The sequence below is a fragment of the Berghia stephanieae genome, chromosome 3 (genome assembly GCF_034508935.2).
Source record: "Berghia stephanieae isolate SIO BIC M18660-M18661 chromosome 3, UCSD_Bste_1.3, whole genome shotgun sequence".
Classification (NCBI taxonomy): domain Eukaryota; kingdom Metazoa; phylum Mollusca; class Gastropoda; order Nudibranchia; family Aeolidiidae; genus Berghia; species Berghia stephanieae.
The window spans coordinates 107,055,312-107,066,825 of record NC_088362.1 but is presented as its reverse complement, the minus strand read 5'-3'; positions in this window follow the sequence as shown (position 1 = coordinate 107,066,825).

Here is an 11,514-nt window from a genome sequence, read left to right as displayed (position 1 = left end):
AGTCGCCAACTATCAACAGATTGTCACTATGTTTGACGCCTTTGTCTATCATGGGTTTTTAAAATGTTTTTAACCACAAGTATATTTTTTCCCCCAAAACTTTTTAAATCGATAAGGGCTTTAAAATCTTTTCTCCGTTTTCCCCAGTATAAATTGTTTGCATTTTGCCGGGCCCCTGGATCTGTATATCTTTTTCTTTTTTTTGTTTTGTTTTAAAGGGTTTTACGCACTTGCAACAAATTTGGGTTATATCACCCCATTTAAAAAGGAAAAAATGGGATAGTCGAAAGTTTTTGAATACAATTAAATCACCAAGAGAGGTAAGAAAAAGGGGGAGAAGGGGAAACAAATAGGGATCAGATGTAGATTCCCAAAAGCATACCACCGGTACCCTTTGCTTGAGAAACACCTATAAGTCTCATCCGGACAAAAGCACAAATCCAGAGATGATTTACAAGGAAAAAAATATCATCTCTCAAAACAATAACTATGCATTTGACTGTTTCCCTCCCAGCCAGGACTCGGGCCAGGGCCAGGACAAAACCAAGTAATCTCATTCCAAGACAAAGACAGAAAGCATGCTGGAAAACAGATATAAGGGGATAGAAGACACAATATGTACCCCCCTGCCCGCTATGGGAGGTCAGGATCCCCACCCAGTGTGATCTATTTCAAATCCCTCCTAACTTTCTCGTGATTTTAAATAACTCAATACGTATTTTCTCGCAGCGTCGCCCATACTTTTATGATCTTAGTATCCCAGAATAATTATTGATGTTACAGTCTGTTGCACTTACGAAGACGCCAAAGTATGACACGAAATAAATTAACGACAAGCTGAGAGGCGAGGGATGCCATATGGTTGCATAATTAATCGACCAGTCTGGCTGATCAAAGCGACAGTAAAATCATTACACAATGACGCGTGTATAGATAGTTCGAAGATGACGTCACTCAGGTCTTTGTTATTGTCTTTTGCCATCCGCGTTTATGAGAAATGCTCACTGAACTGTATTAAGTTGACTATAAACGTTCATGGTTACGCACAGTTTTGTGGGTTGGTCCGTTTTACTTCCGGATGGCAATGTTATGAGCTTCTTAGCCAAGAGCATACTATCTATATCTTCCGGACGAGCCAGGACTAGCATTTTTTTATTTTTTTTTTTCAATTCAAACATTTATTTATTGTCGGCATTTTAAAAATGTTTCATAGATAATGTAGTCAGGCTAATAGAAGCCTTTGACCGACATAGGTTATAACACATCTAGTGCATAAAAATACATAGTCATACATTTTCCTTTAAAACATTCCCTCATCAAGATTCTAATCATGACACACAAAGAAAAGTAACATAATATTATATATATATATATTATATATATATATATATATATATATATATATATATATATATATATATATATATATATATACGGTTAGATTAATTACAAATATTACATTTGCATGGCTGGCCATTCCATGAGAGGATATGATTTTTGAAAACATTAAAATTTGAAATTTTCCTGATGTGCTCGGGAAGTTCATTCCAAAGCACAGCAGCAGAATATCTGAAAGATCTTTTGCCATAAGACGTTGTTCTGACCCTTGGAATATCAAGGAGGTTTGAATATCTAAAATTGTACTGTTATTTTTTCAAAATGACCATATCAGATAGACAAGGAGGAGCAATTTTGTATAAAATTTTAAACGTTTCCAAGGCAATTGTTCTCATTCGTCTTATTTGTAGGGAGGGGACTTTGGCCTTTGAAAGTAATTGGTCGTAGGATCTTTTGTCATCTTCATAAATTAAACGCAGTGCTATTTCTTGTATCTATTCAAGTTTATCACAATTTGTTTTAGAACAGAAATGCCAAGCTAGTGGACAAAAATTGAAATTTGACAATACAAAAGAGTGAAATATTGTTAACTTGTTCAATTTTGAAAGGTATTTTCCAAGCCTTTTTAAGACATTTAATTGCTGAGAAGCTTTACGGCAGATGGTTTTAATGTGTAAATCAAATTTTAGTTGGTAGTCTATGTCGATCCCTAGTAATTTTACAACTTCTTCACATGTAGTACTTGCAGTTCCAATATGGAACGTGGGTTTCTTTGTGTGTGTTTTTGTACCTACTGCAATTGCCTGGAATTTGTCCGGGTTTGCTTGCATGCAATTTATTTTGAACCACTTGATAAGAATTTCGCTTTCATTTTCAATAGTTTTTAAAAGCATATCGAAATTTGAATGAGAATATGACAGAGTATTATCGTCAGCATAATTATATAATTTTCCCTCTGATAAAGTAAAATATATCATTTATAAAAATGTTAAAAAGTAATGGTCCAAGAATTGATCCCTGTGGAACGCCTTTTTTAATGCCTGCCCACTCGCTCACAGCATCCTCTAATTTTATTTGTCGTTTTCTTCCGCTCAAGGAATTTTCAATTAGATAAAGAGCTTTGTGTTCTAGCCCATAGGCAGCTAGTTTAGCAATAAGAATGTTGTGAGGCAAGCAGTCAAAAGCCTTCGAAAGGTCCATGAGGATTGCAGCGACATATTTGTTATTGTCTAATGCCTCTTTCCAATCTTCAATTAAACCCAAAAGTGTTGTTTGGCAACCATGGCCTTTACGAAAAGTGTTGTTTGGCAACCATGGCCTTTACGAAAAGTGTTGTTTGGCAACCATGGCCTTTACGAAAAGTGTTGTTTGGCAACCATGGCCTTTACCAAAAGTGTTGTTTGGCAACCATGGCCTTTACCAAAAGTGTTGTTTGGCAACCATGGCCTTTACCAAAAGTGTTGTTTGGCAACCTTGACCTTTACGAAAAGCACACAAGTAGTCATTACAAATGTCATCGAAATATATTGATAATTGCTGAAATATAATTTTTTCAAATACTTTGGAAACAACAGGTAGAAGGCTAACAGGACGATAGTTTTTCACATTTAGAGGATCTTGTTTTTTCATATAAAGGCGTGACTTGTGCTAATGTCAATTCATCAGGAAACACACAAAAAGAAATTGATTTGAGATTCGTTATTGGTTCAGCCAGCACGGGGGAGCCAGCTTTAAGAAGTCTGGCCCGAAAAATTGTCAAAACCAGTTGCTTTCTTAATATTGATATTGTTGATAACTTTCTGGACAGTGTGTGAATCAGTTTCTTTGAATTCAAATTTAGGAAGGTCAGGTAAGTTTTCTTTGATGGATTTGATGCTTGGGTGAGTTTCTTGATCAAAAACAACGTCTTTACCAATGTCATTTGCAACATTTACAAAGAAAAAGTTAAAATTGTTACAGATATCACCAACATTATTCAATATCTTATCACCATCTTGAAGTACAATCTTTTGTTGATCTTTGTTGTGCTTCTTCAATAAGAATGGTTTGACCGTTGGCCAGAAATCTTTTGACTTCTGTCCTCCGGTGCACCTTTCTAAGAAGTAACGTTTAATTGAACTTCTTTTTAATTTTACCACATAATTTCGTTGTTCTTTATAACTTTCCCATGATATTTTTGTTTTTTCTTTCAAGTATTTGTTATGAAGCATTCTTTTTCTATATATAGCTTTTCTTAATTCACTGTTCATGTATGGTACTGGCTTCCTTAGTGGGTATCTAGTTTTGAAAGGGGCATGTTTATTTGAGATTAAAATTACTTTATCGATAAATTCTCCATATTCAGTATTTACGTCGTTTTCTGAATTACTGGTTTTGGTTAGTACAGAATGCAAATCTTCCTGATAACTTTTCTCGCAAAAGGTCCTAAAGCTTTTATAACATATTTTGTTTTTCTTAATTTGTGGAACATTATGTTTAATATAAGTTGAAATCATATTGTGACAGTCACTGACACCTGTTGAAAAATTTAAAGGTTGAGAAAATAAATCGGGTTTGTTGGTGTGCATAACATCAATTAAAGACGGTTTGCAGTTCTTTTTAAAACATGTTGGTTTACATATAATATTTACTAAGTTAAAAACGTCACATATATCACATAGAGTTTTTGATTTGTTTTCACAGTTCATATCGTAATTTAAGTCGCCAACTATCAACAGATTGTCACTATGTTTGACGCCTTTGTCTATCATGGGACTGACTTGTTTGTAAAATATCTCGTCCTTTGTTGATGGTGGTCTGTAGATGGAATATATAAACCATTTAGCGTCGCCTAGATTTATTTCATGGACGATGCCCTCTACGTTGTGTGATTCTATGTCCGGTCTTCTTCTGGTTGCAATGTCAGATCTTATCCATGTTGCTATTCCTCCACCCTTGCTGTTTCTGTCGTGACGTTCAAATCTGAAGCCCTCAACTGCAAACAATGAGTCTAGAAAGGTTGAATCAATTTTAGTTTCAGAAATGATAAGCATGTCCACCATATTGTCCAAAAGTAATGGTTGAATTTCGTCGAATTTGTTTCGTAGACTATTTATATTCAGATGGCATATTCGAAAATTGTGAGGATGAGATTTTCTTTCTCTCCCTAATTCTTTAGCTATGCAATGTGTATTGTTTTTTCCAAGATCAGCTATCTCCTCAGTCTTATTTTGGCATGATTGAGTGTTGATATTAGCAACACGTTGATTGTTTTTGTTGTAAGATGTGTCATTTATTGTTTCTGATTGGTTTTCCGTTTGTACTTGAGTCGAAATGGGGACGTTAATTAATGCGTGAGGAGGTCGAAGAAAGGGACGGTTTCGAGACATCCGTTCACCGATTTCAGTTGTTGTGTGTTGTTTATCTTGCTGTTGTTTACTGTCTCTGTGGTCGTTCTGGAAATAATTTGAATTTGATATTGGTGAGTTGTCGTAAGGTGCGTTTTTACTCAATGAATTGTCTAGTAGTATAGGTGTCAGTGTTGGTGGGAGTCTTGGTGGGTGGTGATAGGGGGCAGGCCGATGATCAGTTCTCACGATAATTGGTCTCTGTTTTCGTCTTCCACCTCGCAACTTCTTATAAAAATATTTTTGAATAAAACAGTCACTGTTTGAAAAGGGTTCACGACAAATAGGTCTGTGATATAAAAATTGATTCGTGAATAAAATTTCCAAAATTGATAATAATAATAGGGTCTGGTGAGCACTTGTCAAGATAAAATCCATTTTAAATATGAAGACATAAAGTAGAAAATCACGTAAAATCACAAAAAATCCTAGACAAAGTCTAACAAAAGTGGTATATTTTAAAAGTCCGTTAAATAACAATTCTTATGATATAAAGATGTAGATTAAAACTGTATAGAATCCAAGAAAATCCACAAAAACACGACATATAAACAACAGTGTACAACACACGTCTTGCCTGTTAGGCAGCTACACATCGTTGTCCGCATACGCGGAATATGATTGGGTATAACTAAATGACCAGTAAATTCTGGCAATAACGAATCCAGGAACATCATTGGTTTCTGGGATTGACTGAACTCCGCTCATATTTCTATATAAGCAAAGACGTCCTCGTCCTCTCTCTCATTCCATCACTCTAAAACCAACATTCTATTTTATAGTGACCAACTTGAAATTCTATTTTGCGGAAAATTCTGTGTGGACAACGGTATGAAATAATAACTATATAATTCTTATAGCTGTGGACTTTAATTGTGTTATGATTAATTAATGCCATTTAAAACTAGTATGTGTAGTGAGTAATAATTGATATCGTGTTTTTGCCTGGGCCGTAAGTAGACACAACCTTTAATATATCAGAAAATATCAGAAATTGATAACTCATGTTATTAACATAAATTGATAACTCATGTTATTAACAGAAATTGATAACTCATGTTATTATAAACAAAATATTTCATTCACTCTCTTTATCTACATATGTATATATCGTCGTAATATGTATGGATGCCTTCCAAATGAATTAATTACATTTACATGAATTACATTTACAAATGTGCTGTCGCTAATACGCTATAGTATTATTATGTATTTATATGTATTGAGTCTTATGCTCTAATTATTACTTATCTTTCCCAATCCCACTAATCTACCTTTACCCCGTTAATTAAGGATGACTAACACAATTTAGATCAAGGGTTTGTTAATTGGATATCCTTAAGACATAACTGTTCATAAGGAATACAAAAATGATGCAACTAGTCAAAGATTTGCTCCTGTAGATTCACAGATCTGGTTACCCCTTAATAAACCATCGTGTTACCCCTTAATCGACCATCGTGTTACCCCGTAATCGACCATCTGGTTACCCCTTAATTGACCATCGTGTTACCCCTTAATCGACCACCGTGTTATCCCTTAATCGACCATCGTGTTATCCCTTAATCGACCATCTGGTTACCCCTTAATCGACCATCTGGTTACCCCTTAATCGACCATCTGGTTACCCCTTAATCGACCATCGTGTTACCCCTTAATCAACCATCGTGTTACCCCTTAATCGACCATCGTGTTACCCCTTAATCGACCATCGTGTTATCCCTTAATCGACCATCGTGTTACCCCTTAATCGACCACCGTGTTATCCCTTAATCGACCATCGTGCTATCCCTTAATCGACCATCGTGTTACCCCTTAATCGACCATCGTGTTACCCCTTAATCGACCATCGTGTTACCCCTTAATCGACCATCTGGTTACCCCTTAATCGACCATCGTGTTACCCCTTAATCGACCATTTGGTTACCCATTAATTGACCATCATGTTACCCCTTAATCGACCATCTGGTTACCCCTTAATCGACCATCGTGTTACCCCTTAATCGACCATTTGGTTACCCATTAATTGACTATCGTGTTACCCCTTAATCGACCATCTGGTTACCCCTTAATCGACCATCGTGTTACCCCTTAATCGACCATCTGGTTACCCCTTAATCGACCATTTGGTTACCCATTAATCGACCATCGTGTTACCCCTTAATCGACCATCGTGTTACCCATTAATCGACAATCGTGTTACCCCTTAATCGACCATTGTGTTACCCCTTAATCGACCATCTGGTTACCCCTTAATCGATCATCTGGTTACCCCTTAATCGACCATCGTGTTACCTCTTAATCGACTATCGTGTTACCCCTTAATCGACCATCTGGTTACCCCTTAATCCACCATCGTGTTACCCCTTAATCGACCATCTGGTTACCCCTTAATCGACCACCGTGTTATCCCTTAATCGACCATCTGGTTACCCATAAATCGACCATCTGGTTACCCCTTAATCGACCATCGTGTTATCCCTTAATCGACCATCGTGTTACCCCTTAATCGACCATTTGGTTACATATTGATCCAGAGCTGAAGCTATCTAGAGTCATTGGGAAAACCAGAGAATGACTAAGAGGCTCCTCCATGGAACAAACAAGCTGAAGCAACCCTAGCGCCACCACCAGTCATAGGAAGGTCGCCACCAGTTACATCCAACCTATACCAAACATAAGGAACCAGTTATAATAATGTTAGAAACGGACAATGAAGAGATGAAAATTAACGTACCCATAGCCTAACTTTAATTAATTAAAGTGTACTTTTATTCTTTTGGCTAATGATATGTTAACTTGTTATTGTATGGGGCTATTCTGATGATTTATATTAAAGGGGATTAATACTTACCTTCTGAACCTGTCTATCCCTATATACAACGTGCCAAAATCTACCACGACTTCTACCACCTATTTCTTTAAACTTAAAATTTTCTTACTATCTGTCGAGTTGCCAGGAACTTTAACCCAACCATCACAGGGTAAAAGTGGCACCAGACGACTTATGTCTTTGGGGGTAAACTATCCAACTCCTATTTGTATATTCCTACTTGCCACTTCTCCTTCATAGACGCGATATTATCTGTGAAAGTATTGAGTAAAATATATACAACAAATACGTTAAAATGAATCGTTGGGGTTCAAACCCTTTCTCGGCTCACAACAGAAAAATATGATAATAAACCCAATGTGATTCTTACGAGTAAGACTGTAGCAAGAGTGGATGCTTTCTTGTATCTGATCATATTATATATTATAATTTAGCCAAAACATTATTGAATTTGTTGTGTTTACCGCGAGATTGATTTTTCTCAAATCAACACAGAGAACCTGAAATAATCTTTTCTTGTCAAACAGACACATTAATCACATTAAATGAGCTTTATATAGCGCAATATCCACTAAATGTGCTCAAAGCGCTTTACAAGGGGTCCCTGGTCAACAGCAAATTTAACATGTAGGACGGAACATAACAATTTTTTGGACAAAGACAGCGCTGTTAACGGCCGGGTACTAATTTTACACCTGAGTACGGTGAGAGAAAGTAAGTAAAGAGCCTTTTCCAAGAACTCAACTATGCGCCGAGCGCGAGGCTCGAACCCAGGACCTTCCTATTCGAAATCGAGTGTCATACCACAAGACCACATACCGTACATTACAGTCACATATTATGGTAAACGTAGTGTATTTAAAGACGCCTGTCATACAAACAGACCTTAGTTGTTGTTTTATGTGCCTTATAAAGACAATACATGTCAGATATCGTAACTGAAACAAAACCAATAATCAACCCGTTGCATGTTATCTGACAGCAAGTTATCCGGTGTACTCAGATATCTGGAATTCGACTTATACGAACCAGCGACCAACAGTCCTCTTGTCTTTGGAATTGTGCCATCATAATGTGCAAAAACAACAAACAGGGAAGTCTTATGTAGTTATTGCATATTATTAAGGTGGGTTGTTTGTGGTGTGAGAAAAAAGTGTACGATATCTCTAATTAAGTTCAGTTATCCAGTTATTCGTTTATCCGTTCGTTTTAAAACAGACCAAACCTGACGCTTTACTATCAGTCTGTTAATGCTAAAATGCTGTACAAAAGTTGGTTTTTCATTTTGGCTGAAAAACTCTTAGCTCATATTTCGATAGATTTCAACTTGCTAAATGTTCTTAATACTGACTTCAGATCATATTTTTGCCAAAGGTCCTAAGTGCCCACCCCTGCACATTTTACAAATTCGTCATGAAACAAACTAACATTAAACACGTGCGACTGTGTGGTCTTGTGGTATGAAGCTCGCTTTCGGACCGGAAGGTCCTGGGTTCGAGCCTCGCTCGGCGCATAGTTGAGTCCTTGGAAAAGGCTCTTTACTCACATTCTCTCACCGTACTCAGGTGTATAATGAATACCTGGCCGTTAACAGCGCTGTCTCTGTCCGGAAAAATTGTAATATCGCCTAACAGTTATGACGATTGACCCAATCATCAAAGTCTGGTCCGCATTCGTGCACCGTCGCAAACCCGCCGGGTAGCATCGTCACAACACACCGTTCGACTAGATGCTCTGCCGTCTCAGGTTCTTGCCCACAGCGGGTACATATTGGACAGGTAGAAAGAACCCACCGATGAAGTGCACTTGCCGTCAGGCAGCTCCTTGACCGAAGCCGATTCGCAGCCACCCAATGTCTCCTCTTACTGGTATCAAAGCCTGGCAATTTCTCACCAAGCTTAGAGGAGTGTACGTCCCCGCCCCCATGAGGGATTGAATTCGTCCAAACCGACTTCCATCTCGTGTGTGCAGCTCTAGACGTAGTCAGGAATTCTGCGTACAAGGGTTGCCGGGACTTATTTCGGCTCGAAACGGGGGCACCGTCCATTATGCGCATCAGAGGGGTATCCCCATTCCCTCTCTCTTTGATCTTACTCAGCCAGTTTCCCGTAATCGTCTCTCTCCGGACATCGGGGGGCTGGATCGCTGACATTATCGAGCCCCATTCTTTAGGAGTTGTTGCTTGCGTTCCTGACACTATGTGCATCGACTTGAGAAGTTTTACATCCACCTTCTCAACGTTTCTGCTTCTATCACACACTGGAGCGCAATACTCCGCGGTGGAAAAAGATAGTGCCAAGGCGGACGTTCTCAGGAGCGCTTGGCTAGCTCCCCAAGTCGATCCCGCCAGCTTCCTCAGAAGTCTGTTCCGCTTCTCTATCTCCCGGGCAACCCCTTCGAGATGCACCCGATAGGTAAGGCTGCGATCCAGCGTCACCCCTAAATATTTTGGAGCGCTCATATGGGAGTGGCTGGTCCCCGACTAGGACATTCAGTTTGCGGGTGTGCCAACACTGCATAGGTGAAATGCAGTGGCCGCGGTTTTTGAAGTGTTCATCTTCAGGTACCACTTGTCGAAGTAGGATTTGAGTCTGGTGACGTCCTCACTAAGTACGCTCTCGAGACGGGTCCACACTTTACTCTGAGTAACGAGTGCCTAGTCGTCCGCGTATCCCAGCCTCAGGGAGGAAGTGTTCGGCATATCGCTAATAAGAAAAATGTTGGTTGTACCGTAACGAATGTGACAATGTTCCTATAGTTGGTAATGAGAGGGTTAAGCTACATTTGCATATTCCAATACCGGTCAAACGAATGTAATGTAGGCCTAAATATTGATGGTCTTTGCACACTGCTGGGTGTTCCATCACAGAAAACCCTGTATGATTTGTCTTTATCGACTTGGGGGTTATTATGATTTATTGATAATGAAGTAAAACGTTTGTGTCCAAAGTGAAAAAAGACGTTTTCTCGACGTACGTCAATATCGATCAGAAAATGCGTTTGACGTTTGGTTTTGATAGGCAGACTTGGTGAATATTTATCTTAACTATCAATATATAATATATGAAGCACACATTTCAAAACAATATGCAGTTTATTTGGTTTTATACCTATATATATATATATATATATATATATATATATATATATATATATATATATATATATATATTATATATAAATTGTATATATTAAAGAAGTATTAAAAGAAATAATATGTACAATTAATGGAAAAATTATGATAATAGATAAATTTCAATATAATATATTATTATCTAATTCATTGAATGATAGAGATTTTTTTTAAAAATTATGAACAAGTGGCGAGAAACAGAATATTATGACTACGTCTATAGATCGTGTAAAACATCGAATAAAGTAGAGAAAAGTCTGCAAGTGGTCATTCTAATGAAAAAGTTATACTTACCAAATTTGACGAACAGTAAGTTTTACATTAAGAATAACGAGATTGAGTTCTTTAAACGATAAAATAGTTAAAATTCCCAAATTAGGATTATATTGAATTGAACTCAATTTCTTCATATAGTTTATTTTTTCTATTGTGGAGAGTAAAAGAGGGAGAGAGAGAGAGAGAGAGAGAGAGAGAGAGAGAGAGAGAGAGAGACCAAGAAGAAGATGGTCACATGACATCAGCGAATAGATGAATAAGCCAGTGACTGGATGTGGAAGGATGGCAAAGGACAGTAACTTGTCTCGGTTTGGCAGTTGCTGATGTTCAGGAGGGATAAGCCACGATGATGATGATGATGATGATGATGATGAGTTCGTTCATTCCGGCATAAATACCAGATTAAATTTCAAAGTGAGTCACGGCTAATAAGGTAAATAGGGAATGAGATTAGCGGAAGAGTAGCGTCCCTTGTTTGGACGTCACCTTACAGAGAGAACGTCAACATGGTTTTGCGCTTGCGTCTCTCTCGTCCTCGTTTTCGATGA